At 40.3% G+C, this 16,829-nt stretch overlaps 1 long non-coding RNA gene across 1 annotated transcript; it reads right to left on the reverse strand.

Annotated features, from left to right (window-relative positions):
* Nucleotides 1-2,190: 2,190 nt before the first annotated feature.
* LOC103101057 (uncharacterized) lies at nt 2,191-16,192 on the reverse strand. Its single transcript, XR_459282.3, has 3 exons — nt 15,596-16,192; nt 6,173-6,272; nt 2,191-2,319 (listed from the first exon to the last, which is right to left on the reverse strand). It is a non-coding gene; the product is annotated as an uncharacterized LOC103101057 (long non-coding RNA).
* Nucleotides 16,193-16,829: the final 637 nt, after the last annotated feature.

Consider the following 16,829-nt stretch of genomic DNA (forward strand, 5'->3'; position numbering starts at 1 on the left):
TCTGGACCTAAGCAGAAGCTAAATTAGGTTAAAGAGAAGATGCTCCTCCTCCCATCTGCCTCTCTTCTCGGGATCCTGCCTAATATACTCATTTGATCCAAGCCACATTTTAGCTTCTGTGCCAGAAACCAATTATTGATCAAATTGGAGAAATGATTGTTTGAAAAGTAGATGGAGTTCTTAATGCACATAAGAAGCAGGGCCAAATGGGTCCACACAAGGTGGAAACTGTATTGTCATTGGCAACCTCTGTTCCAGGAGGTGCCTAAACTTTATGGGGAGCTACTATAATTTCATCCTCAGGTTCCTCACCTGGAATGAACTTCCCACAAATGTGATGGTGCATCCCAAGGCTTTCTAGGAGATGCTAAAGGTGAAGGATGTACTTACTGACTTAGTAAAAACACATTACTCCAGTCCCCAGAGTGATATATTCAAATAAGCAAGCTCATCATGGTGACTGAAATATCCAGTGTTGCTCTGAGCATCATCATCTCAAAGACCACACTACCCTCCTCTAATCTCTGATCCTGTGCTTTCCTCTCCTACAAGTTAACCAATAAGAAAAAGGCCTACATTTTTCTGAAGAAGGGCTGCTTATAAGTATATATATATTTTTAAAATATTAAGAACTATTGATATATTGTTACCTTTTTTTGAGTGTGAGGGTTTATCTTTCCTTTCCATTGAACTACACCTTCCTAAAGGGCAAGATTACCATCTTTTACAAGGTTGGCTTCTGCTGATGGCACAGGAGCTATCTTAATTTCATCAGGAAACTACTTTTAAATCATATGGTATGGTGGCTTACTTAGGGACTAGATTAGGACTGAGGATATGATGACAAACCAGTCTTTGAAGTCAAGGAGCTTAACTCCTACTGGAGGAACACAATCATCTTGTAACCCAAACTTGTAACTCAAGCCTGCACACAAAGGAGGGCTTAGTAAATATGTTTTTGACTGTCTTAATTTCATCAGGAAACCATCCTCAAATCACACATATGATGGATTATTTCTGGGAAGATTTAACAGTCAATATCAGCAGCTTTACCCATAGTCTTAGGCCTAGGGAGGTGTTAATTAACTTTGTGGTTTATTTAAGGAAATGCACAGCAATAATAAACTGGTGGCATAATTGGAAAGTAGTCCTAACCCTTTGTATATGTGGGGTGAAAAGCAGAACAAATATACAAAAGAATTAAAAAGAATTTCCTGGCAGAAAAATTGGAAGAGATCTACCTGTGACAGAGAATCACAGAATTTCAGTGTTTGCTAATGACTTCATAGCATCTCTAGTCCAATTTGTAAGTGACCAAGAATCCTTTTGAGGAAGTCCCCAACAAGTAATCATCCAGTGTCTAGTTGAAAATCCCTGATGAGGAGTTTACTGCTGGATCCAGAGATAGTCCATTCCCCTGGACAAAGCTAATCACTAAGAGGTTTATCCCTACATCAAATCTAAATTTTGACTCTGAAATTTCTTTTTTTTTTAATTTAATTTAATTTTTTTTTAGTTTTTAAAACATTATTTTATTTGGTCATTTTCATACATTATTCATTGGAAACAGATCATTTTCTTCTGGGTATCACATGTGTCCTTGCTCTGAACCCATTTCCTTGTTGTTGGTATTTGCATTAGGGCACTCATTTAGCGTCTCTCCTCTATCATATCCCCTGAACCCCTGTAGTCAGGCAGTTGCTTTTCCTCGGTATTTTTACACTCAGAGTTTGTCCTTTGCTTGAGGATAGTTTTTTTTCCTCGTAGATTGCTGCAGGTTGTTCAGGGACATTGTAAAGCCATCACTGGAGAAGTCCATTACGTTCTCTTGTACCACAATGTTTGAAATTTCTGCCTTTTGTTTCTTGTTCTGTCTCTTATGTGTTACAAAAACTTACCCCCCAAAACCCAGTTGTTCTTCTACAAATACATAAAGAACTCACCTTTTCCCTAAATCTTTCTGTGACTAAGTCTGCCCAATTCCTTCAATTGACCCTTGTGTGACATAGCTTCTACTCTCCTCACCATCCTGGTCATTTTTCAATCCAATTCAATGAGCATTTATTAAGTGTACATAAGACTCTGTATTAGAGCCTAGACATATAATGACAAACTAGTCATTGAAGTCAAGGACCTTAACTTCTACTTGTAAAAATAAAAGGGAAGAATGAAAAAATTAATATAGCAATGGATTTGATTATTAATTATTAACTCATTTCTGATACTCTGCAACAGCACTCACAAAATATCCTCAGTGATATCAGTGAAGTGAAGTTCAAACTTCTTTTCAGGGCCAGGAAGAAGGATGCTAAGGAGACTCTGGTTACAAAAAATAAAATATTTATTGAAATATATAAGGATAAAAGGATTTCTAATGCCACCCAAATAAAACTCCTTGGTTCTGCAAGGAACTGCTTCTCCTGTTTTTCACAGGCTACACTAATCCTTCCTGATCTAAATAACCCAGATTTCCCCTAATCTACATTAAACTAACACTCTTATCCTTATAATTTTTAATTCACCTCCAAGTTATAAAAATAACAAAGGCTAGCTAGTTGATTCTCAACAAGAATCAAATTAGGACTCTGAGCCTTAGCAGACTCAGAGTCCAAACCAAAGACCAGGTTTTTCTTTGTTCTTCTCAGAGTTAAATACTCTATAAAGACAGTAATAGATAGTCAATAGTGTTTCCCAAGTTGGAAGAAGAAAACACTTAGCTCCTTCAGGTCTTTACATCAGAGAGAGAGAGAGAGAGAGAGAGAGAGAGAGAGAGAGAGAGAGAGAGAGAGGGGGGGGGGGGGGAGAGAGGGGGGGGGGAGAGAGAGAGAGAGAGAGAGAGAGAGAGAGAGAGAGAGAGAGAGAGAGAGAGAGAGAGAAGGGAGAGAGAGAGGAGAGAGAGAGAGAGAGAGAGAGAGAGAGAGAGAGAGAGAGAGAGAGAGAGAGAGAGAGAGAGAGAGAGGAAGGGAGAGAGAGAGGAAGGGAGAGAGAGAGGGGGGGGGGGAGAGAGGGAGAGAGAGAGGGAGAGAGAGAGAGAGAGAGAGAGAGAGAGAGAGAGAGAGAGAGACAGAGAGAGAGAGAGAGAGAGGCAAAGATATTAGCTCCTCAAAGTCCTCAGAGCAAGAGTCTCTGTGTGTGACTCTGCCAACTGCCAGAGACCAACTGCCAGAGAAAAACTGTTACAACTATCAACATTTGAAATTTACACTCTCAACTCTGCTTGAAACTACAATTCTTTCTCAAGCCAGCTTCTCTACTTCTTATCTCTAAACTAATGTAACAAGACCCAATTTCTAATATCATCCTTATATATTGAAGGAACACAATCAATCAATAAATACTTATGAAGTGCCTATTATGTGCCAGGAACTGTGCTAAGTGATAAATATATAAAAAGAGGCAAAAGACAGAACCTGACTTCAAGGAGCTTGCAATCTAATAGGAGAAACAATATGCAAAGTTTATAATATATTCTTTATATTCCTTTATATAAAACTATAATATATAAAGCAAACTATATACAGGATAAATAGGAAATAATTAACAGGAAAAGCACTACAATTAAGAGGGATTAGGGAAAACTTTTTTAGGCAATGGGATTTTACTTGGCATTTAAAGGGAGTCAAGAAGGATAGTAGTTTGGAGCAAGGAAGGGAAAGCATTCTACCCATGGGGGACGCAGCCAGAGAGAATGCCCAGAACCAAGAGATGGAGTGTAGAACAGGAAGGAGGAAGCATGTTCTAAGCTTCATTTTGTCATCTTCACTCAATATGGTGCCCAAGACTGAACACAAGATTTTAGAAGTGGTCTGACTAGAGCAGAGTATAGTGAATGAGGTTATTATATCCCAGTTGTGAACATGATGGATCACTTAAATGCAGCTGAGGACAGCATTAACTTTTTTCACTGGTCAAGTGGCATCATTGACCAATTTTGTGCTTGTGGTCCATTTATTAAAGCTCCAGATCTTTTTTACATGAACTGTTCTCTAGTGCTGTCTCCACCATCTTGTCCTAGTAAAGCACAAACACAAAGCACAAAGAAAGAAAGACAGACAGACACACACACACACACACACACACAGAGCCCCTTCCCACCTCCAAGGACAGATCTTCACATTTGTCCTTATTAAACTTCACCATTGTTCTAATCTATAGAAATCTTTTTGGATTCTGACTTTCTCATCCAGTGTGTGAGCCATTCTTCCCAGTTTTGTCACCTATTAAAAGCTATCAAATATAAGCAAAACAAATACCAAATTCAGTGATAAGTTCTTGAAGGCTCAGCAAACTGCTGATGGCTTTAACCTTCCTACATTTCCCACTCCTCTTTCCCTTAGAATCTGTTCCCTTTAGAGGTTTTAGGCTCTGACAGCCAGGTACTTCCATACATGGAGAGAGATTTATGTTTGTTTCTATCACCAGAAGTGACAATGACTGACCTTGCTTCTTAGTTTTGGGGTTTTATCTTGCTTAAGGTCTTCAATCCTTGCCCATTATTGCCATTTATTAGAGAACTAATTGATGTGTCCAGAAACACTAGAGTGCATGTTTACGTGCACTTTGGCTTCCTTGTTTTAATTCTTTGGAAATTGAACTTTGATCATAAGGATGTAATTAAATGGCCCTATTTTTGTTGCTACAGGCAAATATAGAGGCTAGGGGGTCTTGGACATGAATTTTAAAAATCTAAGCAATCAAGGACATATTTGATGAATTACCTTTTTGCAAGGTTTTCATGTTTCACATTGTTTGTAATGTTCATTTCTTGAGTTTAGTCCTGTGTCTACTAAAGTACCTGCCACTTTGTCTCCATTATGAAAAGATATGCTTTTTGTTCCTTAATGTACAAAGGATATTTAGGGCAATCTCTACAATATATTTGTTCCTTCATGCAAATATGCCTCCAATCTATGATACTTACATACTGAAAGACAAGAATGGAAAATGTAGCAAAACAGTTCTTCCTCAAGTATCTGGAAATAGATGGTGGATGCTCCATGCCCCACCACTCTCACAGATTGGCTGTGTGTATCTGTGTATCTCTGTGTGCGTGTCTGTGTGTTTTGTTTGTGCTTTATCAGGACAAGATGGTGGAAGCAGCAACAGAGAACAGTCTCTCTGCACATCTATTGCCTTAGAACCAACTGCTACACTGGATGCTGTATATGTCCTGGATCCTGAACCATCTAAGAAACAAGTCTTCTATTTGTTATAAGTCCTGGGCATCCGGGGTTGCTTAGTTCTGCTAGAGCAGCTCCCGTGTACATAGTACTTTAAAGTTGGCAAATCACCTTCTATACAACAAATCATTTGTGAAGGAGGGGCTATTATCATGCCTACTGGACAGAAGAGAAACAGGGGCTCAGAGAGGTTCATTGAATTGTTTAGAGTCCCACAGCTATTAAGTGTTTGAGGTGGGATTTAACACGAGACTCTCAGACTCTAGATTCTATTCCATCTCTAGCACCTTTGTCTCCTTAATGCCATGCCTGGGCTTGGGAGGGAGGGGTTGAAGTCCTAATTCTTCTCAAGACCTGGGTATGAAGACTTCTCCCTGCAATCTCCCATTGCTTATGAAGACAGAACCCATTCAGGCAGCTAAGTGGTACAATGGGGAGAATGTTGGGCGTGGAGAGTCTGGAAGATTTGAGATCTAAGGTAACCTCGAATACTTTCCAATTGTGTGATCCTGGGCAAGTAATTTACCCTTAGTTTGCCTCAACTTCCTCATCTACAAAATGGGGGTGATAATAGTAGTTGTGGAAAGGACCAAAAGAGATCATATTTATAAAGTGCTTTGTATAGTGCTGGGCACATAGTAGGCTCTATAGAATAGTTAACGATTATTATTCTTATTATAATTCCTCTGCTCTGGATCACTGAGTACACTGTCCATCATTCCTCTCTGAGAATATACAGCCTTCAAGCTTCTTCATAGGCAGTGCTCAAGGTAGGTAGGACTGGCCCAGCTGACCCTGAGGATCTACAGCTCCCTTTTTTTGTTACCAGGTACCTATGAGGGGCTCAGCCATGACCCTAGACTCTTGCTGGCCTTGAGTTTAGAGGTCTCTCACCCTGGAACCTAGGGCCACATGTGAAAACTGTGCGCCACTCTGTGGCAGAGAATGGAAATGTTTGAGAAAAAAAGTATTTATCCATAGTGCAGACAGACCTAAGGCGGCTTGCCAAGAGGACCTCAGGGAGGTTGTAACAGGAGACGAGTGCTTGTTCCATGTGCAGGGGTATTTCTGGGAGCATCATCTTCTTCCTTCCTAGGAGACCAACAAAGGCAGAGATATTTACAAGTTGCATTAAAGTATTTAATCCTTAATAAACCTTCAAGACTTAACCTGGGTCCACAGGAGTCCAGAATGGTTTTGGGCAGTGGTTTTCCCATACAAGTGACCTTCTGCCAATTGTGCTCCAAGTCTAGTCAGGGAATGGAAAAAGTCAAATTAATGATTCCTTGGACAAATATTTATTAATCCCCAAAGTGCAGAGTTTCAGAGGTGGAATGGACCTTTTGGGGGCCATCAGCCATAAATGAATAAGGATGGAACTTCTCCATTGATTACCCTACAAATGGTCATACAGATTGTCCTTTTTTGTGTGATTCCTTTATTTTATATTTTATATTTTTATTTTTTATATATTATGTATATATTTTATAAATATATATATATTTATTATATATTTTTAATAAATATTTTATATTTACTTTATTTTTACCAATTACATATAATAAAAAATTTCCATATAAATTTTCTGAAGTTGTATGATCCAAATTATTTTCCTCCCTCCTTCTCTCTTCCTTCCCCCTTCCCAGAGCTGGCAAGCAATTTGATCTGGATTATACATGCATTATCATGTCAAATATATTTCCATATTGTTCATTTTTATGAGTAATGATAAAACTAAAAACCCAAATAAAAAGTAAAAAATCTTTCATCTACATTCTGACTCCAACAATTCTTTTTCTGGAGGTGGATAGCCTTCTTTGTCATAAGTTCCTCAGAATCGTTCTAGATCATTGTACTGCTGATAGTAACTACATCTGTCACATTTGATCATTCCGCAATGTTGCTATTACTATGTGAAATGTGTTCCTGGTTTTGCTTATTTCATTCTGTGTCCCTTAGTGTAGATCTTCCCAGCTCTTTCTGAAATCATCTTGATCATTATTTCTTATAGCACAATAGTATTCCATCACCATCATATACCACAATTTGTTTAGCCATCCCCTCAATTGATGGACATCCTCTCAATTTCCAATTCTTTGTGACCAAAGAAACAGCTTTAAATATTTTTGAACAAGGAGGTCCTTTCCCCATCAGACCGTTCTTAAAAGAAAATCAAAGAAGGGGTGTTTGCTTCTTCTTGAGAAGCTCATTCTGTCTTTGGATAGGAGCTGTTAGGAAATTTTTCCTTCAACTAGGGAGCTTACATAGGTAGCTCAGAGGACAGTGTTGGGCCTGATGTCAAGAAAACCTGAATTCAAATCTGACCTCAGATGCCTAGTAGTTGTTTGACCCTGGGTAAGTCCTTTAATCTCTAGCTGCCTCATTTTGCTCAACTATAAAATGGTTCTTGCCCTCAAAGAATTTACAATCTATTTGGAGAGATAAAATATATCTATGTCAAACCAGAAAACATTTTGTTGTTATTATTGAGTAATTTCAATCATTTCCAACTTTTCATATCCATTTGGGGCTTTCTTAGCAAATATACTGGAGTGGTTTGCCATTTCCTTGTCCAACTCATTTTACATTTTACTGATGAGGAAATGAAACAAACAGTGGTTTGCCTAGGGTCACACAGTTAGTAGAGTCTGAGGCCAGATCTGAACTTGGAAGACGAATATTCCTGATTCCCAGCACCACCTTCCTGTCCCTAGAAAACATTTACAGTGACATGAATATAAGATAACAATGTAATAAACCTGATTATACATACATTACATGTGTATGCATGTTTATATACAAACATATGCTGACAGAACATGTAACACAGGATGACTGAGGACTTTAACTTCTCTGTGCCTCAGTTCTTCATTACCCAAGACTCAGAGATGAATTCTGAGATGGGAAAGAAAATGCATGGTTGGTCTTTTATATGTCTTTATGCAGAGTTATAATACAGTCTGGCATCTGAGGTAAAAGCTGGAGGAGAAGCTGCAAAGAACAGGGTCCATAGTCCATCCTCACCATTCAAAGCACTCATAACTTCTAAGGCAGATGGGTTTTTCTTCTCCCACAATTTAAAGGTTTTATTCAGCTCTAACACAACAACCTGTCTGGGAACCCATGTGGCATTTTGAAATTCAAAGATGTTACAGAGAATTGAGCTTAAAAGATTCTCCTAACCAACCTCCCACTTCTGTAATTCTTATCATCATTAATGCCAATGCCAATAATAATAAACTAATAATGGAAACAGCTTATATTTATATAGTGCTTTAGACTTAACAAAAGGCTTTTCTTCTTACTGCCTTGTCTCTTCCTCCCTCCATCTCCCAGTTCAGAGAGATTTTTACAAGCAAAAACTGGGAGGAGACCATTCTCTGCTTAGCCAACTGGAAGAATTGGCAGAGATAACATCAGGAACACAGACAGAATTGTACTGTACATGTTAAACAGCTGTGTTTATGTTTCCCTGGCTCACTCAATGAATGGCACTAGAGTCTCAACCAAAGGACTCCTGGGAAAGCTGCCTTCCACATTTTTCTCTTCAGGTTTTATTGATTGATTCATGTTTAAATGCAGGTTAGAATGCTGATGACAACTGCTGAATTGGTTATCAGAGCTAATGGAAGGAGAGCACTTTATCTTTAGCTCTTAACCTCCCACCCCCCTCGAGATCTTCCTATCAGTGACCATTAAGTAATATTGCTGGCCCATCAGAAGGGTCCAATTCCCCTTCCTCATCTCCCTAAAAGACATTCAGGAATTTATTCTAGAACTTATGTATCAATCACCCTGTCAATACCTTCTAGCTGAGGATACAAGCAGGGCTCCATGGAGAAATTCCAATCCAATCCAACGCAAGAAATATTTACTACCATGTGAAAGGCATTGTGACAGGTACTGGAGACACAAAGACAGAAGGAAAAAACATTCTTGCCTTCATGAAGTGTACAAGAGCTATGTTTGTATCCTGCCTCAGACATCTATTCTGACATCTATGCGACCCTAAGCAACTTTACCTCTCAGCCTGTTTCCCATCTATAAAATGGAAATACTAATAGCACTTACCTCATTGGGGAAGGGGGGATGCCAAAGAAGATAATATATGTAAAACCTTAAAGCTATCTAATCGTTAGCCCTATTTTGTCTGCTTTCTTACAACAGGCAATGTGGTACAGGGAATAACAACAGCTTGACCCAGCTGACAGGTAACTTGGGAGGACAAAATTAGTTGGGGTTGAGAGGCATTGGTCAAGCCTGAAATTGGCACATACCTATGCCTAAAGACTTTGACAAATTGTTTTCACATATATTATTTAACATAGTATTTCATCTTTTAGCCCCAAACCTGGAAGCCTGAAAACCTGAACCTCCTTCCCTTCTCCTAGATCCCTTTTCCATTTTGTTGAGAATCTCTGGGATTGAGTCTGCAATTGATTTAGTCTCCTGGCACATTCCAACTTTCAGGTCAGGCTTAACTATTTGCCTTCTTTCTCCATTCTTGGATGGCAGTGGGGTCAGTCCACATCAGGAAACTTCCAAACTATGTATCATGCCTAATCCTGCCTTCTGTTCTTCCCAGAGGCCAGGCTTAAAGGCAGGGGTTTTAGATTTCAAGGCGTCTATGAACTTGTATAGGAAAGAATTACGTCTTTAATTTTACTAATCTCTAACTGAAATTTGGCATTTCCTTTATATGTGAATCTAAGCAACAAAATCACAATAATATTAGACTTTATTAGACATCCAAATGGGTCCATCACTCTCTCTCTCTCAGGAAACTGCTATAAACAATAGCAAAATCTTGTTATATTCCCAGGAAACCTCCTTCATTGCCAATTGCCATGAAACTGAATGCCCACACCAATACTCTTTGGAGGCAGTTTTCTGTGACAGCTAGGCAGCTAGGTGGCAGGAATTTGTAATCAGGAAATCCTGAATTCAAATCCAGACTTAGATACTTTCTTATTTATGTCATCCTGGGCAAGTCATTTCTCTCAGTCTATTTACTTATTTGTAAAAGGAGGAGTATAATAATAATGCTAGTGTGGATGGCATGGACATTGTACCCCCAGAAACTCAGGCAAACTATAATCAGGGAAATTCCTCTGCTCCCTTAGACCCTCATGGCTCTCAACCCAAAGAACCTGACCTTGAAGATTACCCTCCTTTCATTGCATTCATTCATTCTCCAAATCAGGAGAACCACCCTCATGCCCTCGGGCTAGCCTCCCCTCCAACCCCTTGCTCCTGAGTCAGGACCCCACAGCTGTAGAAGAATATTAAAACCCCAGAATGGAGGCATTCTGGGAGCAACATGGGAGGTTGCTCCTGTCATGCTGTCTTGCTGGCTGAAAAATTCAACATTACTAATAAATCTCTCTTTACTTTTAAGCTAAGTTTCAGAGTCTTGCATTCTTGCAAAAGGTATCCTTCCTGAACCCCAGGGGTGCACCTCTACCCCCCACAACATCGGGAACATGGACTTTATCTTAGATGTCACAAGATCTACTACATTTCTAGTCCTGGGAACCAGGGCACAGCCTGGTAGTTCTTGGGACATTCATATGTAGGCTCTGTCAACAAAACTGCAGGACAGGTGGATAAGATGGGAAGAGGACAGTATCTAGGCTGTGCCAACTCAACTTAGTGGCAAGGTTATAGGGCAGCCTCTTGAGCACTGTCCTTGTACATGCATAAGAATTCTGGTGGCCTTGTCTCAGATAAGAGGGCTGCTCCCACATTTGGTCCTGGGGGGTATATTCCTGAGCAAGGAACCCAGGAGAGAAACCACCTGGGCTGATATTGCTATTTCTAACCCCTCAACACATTTGATGACTCATTGATTCAGAAGGCTGAAACCTTATAGGTATGATTTCCTACTGGAGATAGATTAGATGATCAGTGATCTCTAGGAGAGACTTTACAGAGTCCATATGCCCTGACCCAATCTGATTCCAGGCTTAACCCCAGTAAGGATGAATTTCTGGAGAAGGAAACCTTTCTCACAGGGGTCATTGTTCATACCTGGTACCTGGTGTGGAGGAAAAGATATACAAACTAGAGGAAAGGATTTGGACCTGGGATCAGGCTCACTACTCTGTTTTCAAGTTGGTAAAAGCCTTCTATTATTTGCAAACCAAGGACATAGGAGAACCCTTTGGGGGAAGAATGAAGTTTACCACCCCCAAGAAATTCCTTGGGGGAAGGAGGAAGGAATAATAAAACCCACATGAATTCCTACCATTTTTGAGATTCTACAATTCAATTGTCATTCTCCTCCATCATCTTGATCATGATCATGATCATTATCATCATCCTCTCTCTCTCTCTCTCTCTCTCTCTCTCTCTCTCTCTCTCTCTCTCTCTCTCTCTCTCTCAATCTCTCTCTCTCTCTCTCTCTCTCTCTCTCTCTCTCTCTCATGTAACCTTTAGCAATATGGTGCATGCAGGAGAAAGAGCCTTGGACTTTGGTTCTAGTTGCAGTTCTGCTGTAACTAGTTGTGTGATCTCAGGCAAGCAAATTCACCTTGCTTTAAAATGAGAGGGTTGGACTGGGTGACCTCTTAGTTCCATAGTTCAAATTTTATTACTCAAAGAAAGGACATTCCAAAGACTTGGGAAGAGGAATGAAGCCTAAGGTATTCCTTGGGAATAGATACCCAGTATAGTCTAAATGTCTCTTCCCTAGAGCCAATCTAGACACAATGACTTAATCCTGCTGCTGCTGTTTTTCTTAATGAGGATAAAGTTCAGGCTAATTTGTTTTGGATTTGTTCTACAATGTTTACTGAGGTTTCTAGGTGGAAGGAGTAACATTACCATATTCCTTTTCCCTAGGTTAGTGTGGGTGCTCTGGTGCTTGGGGGAGGGTGGGGTGGAATGGGGAGGGAAAAGATGAATGTGTACTAAAATTTAAAAAGGCAATACTTTGTGTTTAAAGCCTATCCTTATATGTTTATATCCTCAATCTTGTTTGAGATCTCTTCAAGAGGCTTCTGGTGACACAAGGGATAGAGTATGGGGCCTTGGAGTCTGGAAGATCTGAGTTCAAATCTAAGTCCAGGAATCTACTAGCTATTTGACCTTGGGCAAGTCACTTAACCTTGGCCTGCCTCAGTTTGCTCAACTATAAAATGAAGATAATAGCCCCTACCCGGAAGGTTTTTATGTGAGGATTAAATGAGATATTTGTAAAGAGCTTTGCAAAATAATTATTATCTGATTCTCAGAATGATCCTATGATGTAGGAACAATATTTATATTTTCAAGAAATCCGATACTCAAAGAGATGAGATGATTTCCCCCCCTAGTTTCACAGCTGGGACTCAAGCATGGCTTTTGTGTGACCAGGTCCAAAGCTTATACCATATTATCTTTCCTTTGGAGTAGATGATCCTTTCCAAGCTGCACTCCCAACTCTTTCTCTCCCTTGCCATAGAAATCTCTTCACCTTGGAAGCTAACTCATCCGTAACTGTCACATATTGTTCCCCTGGAAGCCTCTCCTTCTGATACTTCTCAGAACTGCCTTAATATTTGGGGTGGGAGGGGACATGGTGGACAACTAGGTACTACAGTGGATAGAGTGCCATGCCTGGAGATGGGAGGTCCTAAGTTCAAACCTGGCCTCAGACACTTCCTAGCTCCCTGACCCTGGGCTAGCCACCTAACCCTAATTGCCTACCTCTTACTGCTCTATTGCCTTGGAACCCATACTTAGTATTGATTTTATAACAGAAGATAGAGGTTTAAAAAGGGGGGAAGGGGGAGACTGCCCAGGCCAACCATGCCTCCATTTCTCTCTAGGCTATATTCCTGACTCCCTGGACTTTCTATACTATATCCTGGAATGGGGTATCTTCATCTCATCCCTTTTCAGCTACCATTTCTATATTGTCTTCCCTCAGTAGAACATAAGCTTCTTGAGGCCAGGTACTGTTTTTCTATCTGCTTATACTATATTTGTATTCCCATTGCTTAGCACAGAGTATGACCACAGTAAGCACTCAATAGTTGTTGGTTGATTGACTGATTCCTAGCATGGATTAGTCATTAGATTTGACTCTTAAGCTATTGGATATATTTTTGTCTATCATCTTTTTTTTTTTTAATAAAAACCCTTGCCATTTTAGAATCATTACTGTATATTGGGTCCAAGGTAGAAGAGCGGTAAAACTAGGCAGTGGGGGTTAAATGACTTGCCCAGGGTCACACAGTTAGGAAGTGTCTGAGGCCAGATATGAATCTAGGACCTCCAGGCTCTAAGCCTGTCTTTTAATCCACTAAACTATCTAGCTGCACTCTAACTCTCATCTTTTTTCTCCATACTGCCTTCCTTCCCCTCCTCCCAAATAACCTAGTAAGAAGAGCCTGGGTGCTCTCTGTCCCTTAAGGGAAGAAAAGCAAATTCTTGTGTCTTAGAAGAGTCTGAGTCAGGTTAGCTCGAGGTGTAGCTGAAATGTTTCTAAGGCAGAATCTTTATGTAAGGGGCTTCATTCTTTCCAAGATGGGTTGAACTAGAGTTCATAAATGCAAGAGAATTAACAACTCCCCTCATTTTGTTGAATATTTTAAAACATATTTTATAATTTTATAGAATTACAATTATATTAGGAAATTGTATATTCATTAAATGGCCTGTAGAAGTGATGGGCACCTGCATATATTATTTAACATGAGTAATTTAAACATTGATTTTTCCATACTTCACTGGTATACACATTTTCCAATCCCTGAGAACACTGAAGATTAAAATGTTTCATATGCACTTTATGATACCATGACCTGAGTACCAACATCACCTTTTCCCCAGGCAGTGGGGTTTGGAATCTTTACACCTGATCTGAAGCTGTCTTGGGTTTGAAAAGCAACTGGAAGATATATTTATCCACCATCACCTATTTTTTTTTTATCATTCTCAAATAATTTTCTAGGCTTTGGGAAATTGTGTCTTGTCACACTTTTGAAGACAACTAGATTTCAAAGCTTTTTCTTAGTAATTCATTGCAGTATTTAAACATTTCTTAATTAAGCAAGTATGAGGGAGCTCTTTTTTACATCTGGTCAAGATTCTTGTTCTTGTTTGGCTGTACCGAACTGCAAATAATTTGGATTGAGAGTAGGAGCTAATAATAGCTAGCATTCATAGAGTGCTTACTATGTATCAGGCACTGTACTAAATACTTTATAATTATTAACTCATTTGATCATCTCAACAACCCTGGGAGGTAAATGTTAATATTATCCCCATTTTACAGATGAGGAAACTGAGGAAAACAGGTTAAATCACTTGCCTAGGGTCACACATCTTGTAAGTGTCTGAGGCCACAATTGAACTCAGGTCTTCCTAACTGTAGACCTGGTGATAGCGCTGTGACTTTGGAAGTCATTTAAACCCTCTGCACCTCAGTTTCCTCATCTGTAAAATGAAGGGATTAGACTAAGTCCTTTTCAGTTCTATATCTATAAATCGTGGGCGATTTACCATCTGTGGTAAAAAAAAAATCACTCTGGGAAAAGTCAGAGGAAGGAACAAGTAATCTCTGATACAATCATTGGCTATATACGGAATCTGAGGTCAGATTCAAGAGCAGGCAGCAGTCCTAGTAGGCCAGGGACCGTCCATCTGGTATCCCTGAAAGGTGGAGCTCAGTGATTTCTTAACATCATTTGTTTCCCTTTTAACACTCTCTCCTCTAAGTCAATGATCTGAGCTCAGGCAAAGGATTCAATGGGGAGAATCCTGGGGCTGGAAGTAGTGGCCAGAGCTGGTCCAGAAGTCCAGAAACGAGACTTGGAGCAGGATCAGAAGCTGCAGGAGGAACGGACCTAGACAAACCCTCGATATGAGGTCTGAGCTACTTCTCTGCCGTTTGGCTCACTTGGAGGAGCAGCACAGTTAGTCCCCACCCCTCGGTAACACGTCGATGGGAATCTCTCCGTTTCCTAAGGCTCTTTGTTTCAAAGCAAGTTTACCCCAGCCGGAGACAAATGGGGGTGTGGTAGTTCCTTAAATTCAAAACAAAACAAAACAACGCAAAAAAAAAAATTCCAAACAATAAAAGGATTGCCCCGACCTTTCCCAGGCAAAAAAAAAAAAAAAGTATATTTGAGACCGGGGCGGGGGTGGGGGGGGGGGTGGGGGGGAAGGAGGCTTTTGTGCCTGTTACACGATTCAAAGTTCGGTGGTTAGGTGGGAAAATTATAGAAGGGTAAGTCTCAGGGTGGGATCCAAACACCACCGAGTTTTGCTGGGCATAGTGAGAGGATTAGGTTCGAGGAAGGGGAGTATCGACCGACATATTTGGAGCAACTCTGCTTCAGGCTTTAGTCTCAAATATGTCGGTCTAACAGCAATATCCGCTTTGGGAAGGGTTCCAGAACTGGGACCGTAAAACTAGGCTACATCACCTGGGCAAAGAGTCTTTCCAGTCTCTTACTAGCCTTGAGAACTCCCGAAGTCTCCCTAGCCTCCAACCAGCCTGCCCGGGGGAAAGGAGGGTGGCCAACACCCCTGGTGGCTCTTCAGTAAGAAGAGAGGGATCTCTCCTATTGTGACATCCTCTGCTGCTAAGTTGGGAGTTCATCATAGCTTTATTCAAATTGTTGGTCCTCCAGAATTCCTAGTGCTTTGGGGAGCTGAGCCCTGGCTGCAGTGGAGAAGTCTCTCTCCCAGCCTCCTCTGTATTCACTGCCCCCAGTGGCTTTCCAAATGCCAACAAAGAACGAAGTCCAGCCCAGCTGGGCGCTCTGAAGATCCTTTCTTTGTTTAAAAGATGATGGGAGGGGTAAGGAGCCGGGACCTCAGGCGGACGTTCCCAACTTGATTGTCACCATCTAGTGGTAAAACCAGATGGAGCAGCTGTGAAGACATTTTCTTCATGACTATGGCCCCGAATAAGGTGGCTTTCTTGCCCTTTCTTATCCAATAGGAATTTATGAAATGAATGAAGGTCACATTGGTACAGAGCAAGCTATGACACATGACTTCCCTGAATCAATGAATCAACAAACATTTCCTAAGGCCACGCACTGACTATTTAAGGCTGGGAATATAAACAAATGAAAAGATCCAGCCCTGCCCTCCTAGAACTCACATTTTGTTGGAGGGGAGGCCAAATGGTAATAACTATGCCTATAGACAGAGTAGATGGAACATAATCCCAGAGGGAAGGCACTAAAGAGAGATGGATGGGAGGGATTAGGGATTAGGAGAAGATGAGATTTGAACTTTAACTGTTTTGAAGGAAACCACGAGACTAAAATGTGTAGAGGGAACTGAGAAGGGCATGGGGACTAGCAGTGTAGAGAAGCAATCAGAAGAGGGAATGTGAGAAGAATTCAAGGTAATGATCAACCGGGCTGAAAGGGAGTCCACACAGTACTACCTCTTTTAGCATTGCTTTCATGGGCTTTGTTTCCTAGGAGGCTATAATAACTAATCTGAATGATGCTAAAATTCTCCCATGATATAAAATAGTGATTAAAGAGATGGAGTTGTATCATGTCTTGTTTCAACTGGTTAGTAATGCTATTATGTTTGATGAGTATTATTAAAGGATCCCTATGATTATAGGATACCTGTTATTATTGTTATTATTATTTAGCATTTATAATGTATTACATGTTTTCAAAGCACCAGAAG

The sequence above is a fragment of the Monodelphis domestica genome, chromosome 1 (genome assembly GCF_027887165.1).
Source record: "Monodelphis domestica isolate mMonDom1 chromosome 1, mMonDom1.pri, whole genome shotgun sequence".
Lineage (NCBI taxonomy): Eukaryota > Metazoa > Chordata > Mammalia > Didelphimorphia > Didelphidae > Monodelphis > Monodelphis domestica.